General features: G+C 38.5%; 1 protein-coding gene across 7 annotated transcripts in view; it reads left to right on the top strand.

Moving 5' to 3' along the window:
- ncoa2 (nuclear receptor coactivator 2) overlaps positions 1-8,088 on the top strand; it is a 67,162-nt gene that overhangs the window by 19,237 nt on the left and 39,837 nt on the right. For 5 of the 7 annotated variants that reach the window (XM_032503511.1, XM_032503509.1, XM_032503506.1 and 2 more), the window contains exon 2: positions 4,269-4,352. The exons of 1 other annotated variant lie outside the window; for it this stretch is intronic. The gene's annotated coding sequence lies outside the window, so the exon portion shown is untranslated. Of the gene's footprint in view, positions 1-4,268; positions 4,353-7,757; positions 7,833-8,088 lie in introns of all 7 variants that reach the window. One more of the 7 variants, XM_032503508.1, reaches the window with a different exon arrangement.

The following is an 8,088-nucleotide window of genomic DNA, read 5'->3' as shown; positions in this document are numbered from 1 at the left end:
CCCCCCCCCCCCCCCCCAAAAAAAAAAACAATAATAAAATCAATTGATTATTGGTTTGGATGAGGGTCTTGACCAAATCTTTGCGTAACTAGAGATAAAGAGCCAGGTGTTTTCATTACGAAAGACATCAGCCTTGATTCTTATTGAATTCAAGGCCATTAGTGGGCAATTCAAAAGGCACCCAATAGGTGCTCCATTGGTGTTTAGCCCTTTGGTGACCTGGCCGTTATGGTCAATTTCTAGCACATGAGCTATCTACCCTTTGTCCTATCTGAACCTGATTAGCCATTCCATTAGCATTGTTTGTCCAGCCTGGGTGACGAACATCCCTTTTACCTTAAATGGAGCCCACTTCCAACTCTGGGAGAAAGAAGGGATTACAACTAGTCCCAAGGTTTGGCTTTAACATTTTTGCTCACCTCCCATGAGGGACTTCTACTTCTGTCATAAGAAATGCCAATAGTCTTGATGAGAGAGTACCAAAATCAAAGCTGTATGAACTTGCAGGTGAAATCTGAAATGATCAAGTCACTTGGTTTATGGTGGTTTTCTGTTCAGTTTTAAAATTTCGCAATCACATAATATTCTTTTGTCACAAACATTAAAGATAACGTGAGGTTTTGCACCGCGTAATGAAAAGGCCTTTTGGCATTTCGGTTTAATTGGCTGAACTCTGTTTAAGGGGAGCTTGACCTTTTCACCTGATGATCTTTGACCTCCCTTTAATACCAGCAGATGGTTGAACTGTGAGTGTTAGGGCATATGAAATATTCCCATGGTCCTGTTTCCTCCAGGTTCTAGAGAAGCTGTTTCTGTATTGTGTATATTTCTGTGGCTTTATCTTATCCTTGTGACTTTTCATATTGAGTTTTTATTTTTTTGAAACAGGTTTCACTTTAACTTACAAGTAGCAGTATTGAGTCATGGCAGTATTCAGGGTAACACGAAACTCAATTAATGTTGCTGTTAAAGCTCAGTGACAGTCTTGGCAGGGTTGTGTGTTTTTGTTTAGGTTACACCATGTGTCATTCAACACTTCTGTGCCAAGTTTAATAGCCCGTCAAGGATAGAAAGCTCCTCAAGTCTTTCCTGGGGGGGGTCTTCCGCTCCAGTGTGTCTAGATGATTTGCACACTTGCATGCAGGCATATGTGCATGCGTTATTCTGGTGTGACTTGCCACTGGTCTTGGGTCACACAACTAATGTCACCAGCAGATCCCCACCCCTAACAGGAGGAAGTGTTGGCTCAACTGGTCTAATGTGAGAGGGGGTTTAATCTTATACAGTGAACAGTGTCCATACTGACTCGCATGGGGCATTAAACTCACACACAAGAATGTGAATCAATGACACATGCAATCACACCAGCAGTGAGTAGAAGTGATGGATGTAACTGGGTGTAAAATGCCTCAGTATTGCATGTAAAACAGTATTTTAGTTACATAACTCTGATTAATTTCTTTCTGTTGTACTGCTGAATCAATATCTGAGAGAAAAAGATTGTCATCAAGTGGTTTTCTAAGCAATTCAATTTATAAACAAAGAAAAGATTAATCTCATTGTAAAAATCCAACATTTTGATCCAGATTGGCAATTTAAAAATGATTACTGTTAAACTAGCTCAATGGAGTGTTTTCACACTGCCTTATTCTGTCACTCAGTCCACAGATCAAGGGTCGGACTTAGACTGAGCATGTGACAGCTTTAAAGCTCAGAGGAAATTCCTCCAGAGAATGAGAACTAAGAGCAATGCATATGGGTGAAAAGAGGAAGGTAGAGTTGAGAAATACCAAGTTATGAAATTGTATTCGAAAAAATTAGGTTGACTGGAGGTTAAGAAATATATTGGTTGTTTTCTACTTTCACTATACTTGTATACGGATGCAAAAAATAGTTTTTGTCGACATTTCATTTTTAAACCGTATATGTGGTCACCCTACCTGACTCATATATTCACATATTTCAGTTGCTTGAGTGTATGTGAAGCCGTTCAGCATGCTTAATATCACCTTTCCGCATGGCTTCTAGCTGTGGACCTGTGAATGGTTCAGTAGGGGGATCGCTTTACTCTCCATTTATGTCAGCACATGACATCATGTTAGTGCATTCCTCAGCTGGCTCTCTTGGCAGGTATTTGGGCGAAATCACCCATGCCAACAAGGGCTGTCCGGTTTTCCCTTCATCAGGCTACATGTAGTACAAGACAAGCTCTTCCACAAAAGCTTTTTATTGGGAGCTTTTTCCAGCATAGCCTAATAGCCTAGCAGTGTCCTTTTTTTGAATTACAACTTGTATTTTCTAATAATCCATATGGGAGTCTGTTTCAAAATTGAAACTTTTCTCCTGTCTAATTAATTGTACGCCGTGATTAAAAAGGCACACAGTGTTTCACAATGTAATAGGCTTTAAGGTCCCAAAGGAGATGTAAATCCCTGTAGCCACTTAACTTGCAGCTCCATGCTAACTTAGTCTAAACACTTAGCACTAGATAAGATGACCTGTAAGTTTGAAGCGTATTAACCGTTAACTTTAGCTAGTTGAAAAAGGTTTGACATTTTGGAGCACATACTTGAGCTCTGCATTCTGTTGACTGATTACACTCACACTTAAAATACAAATGTACAGCTTTTTTTTTTAAGTAACGGTTTTCTTTCTAATTAGCCATTTTCAGCTATATATTGAAACTCATGAGTCAGTAGACATTACTCAGTGGGGCTCTGTGTTTAGAACTCCCTCCCAATGTGATTTCTAATATGCATGTTGAAGTACTTTTTAACTATTATTCTATGCAGATCTTGTGCCGTTCTTACTGTAGGAGGTTACAGTAATTTAGCTTTTTGCCAGATTAATGATAAAACATCGTCTGCATCCTTTTTGTCCAATCAGAACGCCTCAACACAACTAAGCATCCTTGTAGGATTTCTTCTCTCAGGTTTTCTTTTGGCTTTTCTGATGAGCCTTCCATGGGAGCTGTCCCTGTCCTCACTAGGGATGCTAATTTAGAGGGGGGTTACCCATAGCCGACCCTCGTTAACCGATCATTAATCTTTAAATGACAAGCAGGTAATGGAGTCCCAGTTCACCCGTCCGGGAGGCTCGTACATACTGTCCGCACTCCGTGTCCATGGACAGTTGCAGACTTGTGGAAGGGCTGCTCGATTTTTGAAATAAAAAATATAATCATGATTATTTCGGTCAGTATTGAAATCACAATAATTTTACACAATTACTCGTTGACTTCTGGAAAGATGGCAGTTATTAAACTTAAAAACCGTGGGATCAGTTAAATAAATCAACAGTGTGTATAAAAAAATAACAAATAAATCATACAACTGTGAAATCTTCCTAAATACTTTTCCTATTTAAACTTCATTTTTTTCGTTCAGAAAATACGAGTTTTCTTGCAAAGTGTAATGAGCTAAATAATAGTTTTTCTTGATTATTCTGTTTTTTGTGATTATTGGGAGCCGAAATCAAAATCACGATTAACTTTCAATTAATTGCACAGCCCTAACCGGTTGTGCAGCGACGATTTTTCGTACATTGTCCAGGACACATGCAGCCCGCTTTCTGGAACCGCTTGGGGACCGATACAAGTCTGTGGCATGTATGTCTCAGCCTGTCTCCACCACACCAACCTGCAAGGGTGTCAGCTGTGTGTCTGCCTGGTAAACTTTGTTTAGGACGGACAATTTAACCTGCCAGTCCTCATCGATTTAGTGGCATGTGTCACGTAGGACTCTGTTGTGAACACCGTCCAGCAGAGAGCCACGAGCTTTAAAAAAGAGCAGCTTAAAATGCAACTGAATTTATCACAATTCGTATTGTCTATCAACGGTTAATCATTAACATCCTCAGTTCTCAGTCTAGGGCCTGTGTGTAAAAAGTGGTTTCACTGTAGGATGGTATTTGCTTCAACATGCTGACCTTGCTATCCCTTAACAGGGAATAAAGCAATACAATTTTTATAAAAACGTAAAAATCAGCAACTGATAACTTTTCATGGAAAATTGTCTTGGATTGAACAAATAATAATAATAATAATAATAATAAAAAATCAGATTAATCAATAATTAAAACTATTAGTTGCAGCCTCATATTTATTCATTTGTCATTATGTGCCTATTGTAGTACGCAAATGGCACATTACATTGCACAGAACAATCTTATATCCTTCCCTTATTATACACAGTTCTACTTTTGTGATGAGAGTTCTTCTGACTCCCACTATGTACTGTACATCCCAATTTTGCTGTTATTTCTTTCAGCAGGGAGACGTGGATGATGCTTAAAGGTTTCCTAGCATTACCGTCTTGCAGCAATGGCCTGGGACTCTCTGGACTGAATCCAAGGTGAGAAGCTTAGTCACAGCCAACTCTCCTTTTACGCAACTGTACTGTGCAATGTTTCAAATAGACACACTAAATGATCAATTGCACAGAGGATGCAAATATATAATCTAAAAATAAAAACTTAATTTTGTATTTTATATTTTTAATGAAAAACTTTTCTGATATGTGTCCACGAAAACAATTCCATGTACCCTTCCTGCAGTGCTTTTTCATGGTGTTTATATGCTATTGCCTAGAATAATTGCTCCCTGTACACATGCTTTGTATTTTCGGCTAATTTTCACAATATGACAGAAGAGCATTGATGGTGGTTTTGATAAGATCTGCGAAATTAATCATTTTTAGAGCTTCATTTGAAGCTCTAAGGTTCTGTGAGGTTCTGTTACTTTACAGTTTGTAATTTAGATGGTTTGTTGACTAGAATGTGTCTTTAAGGATTACTGCATTGCCGGCAGTTCTTAAAACACCATTTGCTGAATGGACTGAAAATAATAGTTTGCAGACTCATACCAAGAGCACAACACAATAAACAAAGGATCACAAATGGATATGTGGCAATTTTGACATCTGACATGTGAATCTCCCCTCAGCCAGTGCTCTGAGCCACAGATCAATTGTTGACTTTCAGTTGTTGACTTTCAATTGTTGTTGTTGATTGTTGGGGAGAGATGCTTATTCATACCAGTTAATCAATTTTGCCATCCCTTACTCTTTGACTCTCTTCCCCTCTCAGGCTACATCCACACTACTATGTTTTGGTTTAAAAAAACAAATATATTTTTCTACTTTTACACCTCACGTCCACACTACTCCAGTTATTTTAGCATGGATAATCAATTACTGGCTTTGCTGACCTTGTTGTTGATGCTACCAGCTGTTGCTTTATTTTATCTATGTGGAACGCCAGTTGTGGTTGATAGCTGTGGGATAATTTTATCAATGAAGTTGTGGTTCCTGATGAATGTCGAGAGAACTTAATGAATTGATTAATTGATTGAATGTTCAGATCAGCCCAGATCAACTTAAGCAAAAGACTACGCTCACATGTGGAAGGAGAAACGACAGAAATGAGGGCTCCCGTGGCTGTAATAACAAAGGTAGCATGCACAATGAAGTACTATAGTGATGAGGGAAGACTCCGGAAAACCTTCAGCGCATTTAGACTATCCCAATAAGGTGTTTTAGTTATTGACAAGAAGTCTGTAAAACCATCGCCATTTTCCTGGGTCTGGATTACATCTAAACACAGAATATATAGCCCAACGTGAAGGCTCTTGTCAACCTCTACCAAACACACGGTATGCCTCTATGCTTGGCAGCAATTGGCTGCACACACATCCAAATAAAAAAAAAAACCCTAGCTAAATAATAAAACATGTTCATCTCAGCTCATCTAATGTTTATCACATGTTAAAAGTTGGTACTCGTATCAAAGGTAAGGTATAGTTCCTTGCGCATCATATTTATCATATATATTTTTTGTTATTTTGCAGTAACAGTAAAATAAGCATACATTTATAATGCAATAATTGACTCAACTAGTATACTATTAGTTCAACTGGACTACATTTTTCAAATTGGCTTTGTCAAGCCCAAATATATGAAGTGGGTAGGGACAGGGCTTCATAATATATTGTTTTTTTATTGTCATAGCCACATCAACTGGAGCAATAAACAGACACTCAGAGCTTTTTTGTGTTTAGTAGAAAGAAAATATCAGCAGAATACTGCGCTTTAAAATGAAACTGTCATTCTTTTTTCAGTGGTGCCTTTTGTATACAATTTAATGTTTCATTTGTTCAATTACAAACATTAGATATGATTTCCTTTGGATTGTTTTAAATTCAACAAGCAATTTGTTGTATTTAAGCACAATTCTGAAAGCTGCAGAAAGGCAGAACTGACTACACTTTTGATATCTGTTTATTTATGGCAAGTAATATTGTTATCACAATATTACACAATGTTAGCGCATATTTTTCTCAGATTGTTCAGCCCTAGTTAGGGATGACTTTGCTTTTAAAATGAAATCATTATTTTTCAACTCCCACTTCTTTCTTTTATTTAGTATTCAGGTATCTTTATAACCAAAGGTTTCGATCCTGCATAATATCTCTTTTAATGATTCAGGCAGATACGGAATAATAATGCAATAATGACAGTAATAACACACTTAATATGCTATTTTTGACAAATACCATTCAGAGCAACAAAACACTAAAAAGTAAATTGCACTTTAAAGTTTTCTCCAACGTACCAGCGTTTCCATGTACCGTTCTAATATGTTCCCGTATTTGTTTTGTAACAACTTCCAATCTATGTTTCCCGCCGCCTTCATGGCCATATAGATACTTTCAATAACAGTGCCACCTTGAAGTTGATCCAAGCAAAGAAGTCTCTGGTCTTATTTTTTGCTATAACTGCTCTTCCTCCGTAGTATTTTCTGCAACTACTACCAACCGCATGGAGTATACATCCCACTTCCCGTTTACACTCTGATGCGCACGCCAAGTATACGTGAATGGTCACTTGAAAGGCACTTACGGTTTCGTAATATTGACAGATTAGTTCTGCTACGGAGCTAAAAACTATTGTGGCAAAGATTTTTTGTTTGAAAACTCGATTTAAAAATGTAAACGTAGTAGTGTAGATGTAGCCTGAGGCTAGTATAGTGTGCTCAGTGTAGCTCTCTGACAGCCAGAGACCAGCAATCTGTGCTTATTATACAGAAAGCTCTCCCCTTCCCATTCTGCCACATCCTGAAGTGACTGACGGTTTTAAAGATTCATGAGTGTGATCAGCTTTTAGTAAATGAGGGTGGGGGGTTAGGGGTGTGGGGGCTGGCTTTGGCTCTTGGTTGCACTTCGGCACTTCAGAGCCATTACCTTGCAGTGATTCTAGAATGGACAAGCTCATGAGTGGGACTTGGTAGGAGGCAAGATGCATTTCCCACTACGTCAATTGCGGTCTGTTTGTCTGTTTTTATCAGATTTTCTGGATGTGTCATCTGAATAAAGTAGATTTGCTTTGTGTACTGAGTAACCGGATAACTAGAGGGTTTATGTGTCATTTAGCTGACTCTGAAATCCGGACAGCTCACACAAGTAGGCAAGGGATAGAGAGTGAGCTTAAGGAGAGAACTGAGAGTTAACTATATGCACTTATATAATGTAATGTTGTGCTTTAGCAGTGATGTACTGTATATGGACATACAGTTAGAGTGGAGTCTCTGAACAATGACACCCAAGGTCTACTGAACATGTCATACACTCAGTGAATCTACTGTGAAAAAGGCCCATGACCTATTTTTGTTAACTTTATTTCCCCATTTCCTTTACTGTCTCTACACTCTCTTTTTCTCCCGATTTATTTGAATTCTCTATGTTCTGAGTCAAGTTTTTCCAGTCCATCACATTCCTACCTCCATCTCCCTATGCTTCCCCCTTGACCCACACCTAATATCAGAACATCTGGTTTAAGGTAACAGCAGCTGTCAGCAAGGCCAGAGTTCACTGTGCAAACCCCCATCCAAGATGCGTTCTGTTGAAATTGATATTGTTTTTAAATACATGTTTGTCTTTAATACTATCTGACATGTTTCTGTGTATTTTGGCTCTCTCAGAACTTCTTCTCACCCTTGCAAATATTAAGATGTAAAATGAGAAGACGTGAATCCTCTGAGCCCCTCCTGTCATCATTTCCTCTCCCGGGGGGGGGATGACGGTCCCTTTTTTTT

Source organism: Etheostoma spectabile, chromosome 22, assembly GCF_008692095.1.
Source record: "Etheostoma spectabile isolate EspeVRDwgs_2016 chromosome 22, UIUC_Espe_1.0, whole genome shotgun sequence".
NCBI classification, from domain to species: Eukaryota; Metazoa; Chordata; class Actinopteri; order Perciformes; family Percidae; genus Etheostoma; species Etheostoma spectabile.
Note: the sequence above shows the minus strand (reverse complement) of the source record. Positions and strands in the feature narration are given on the sequence as shown.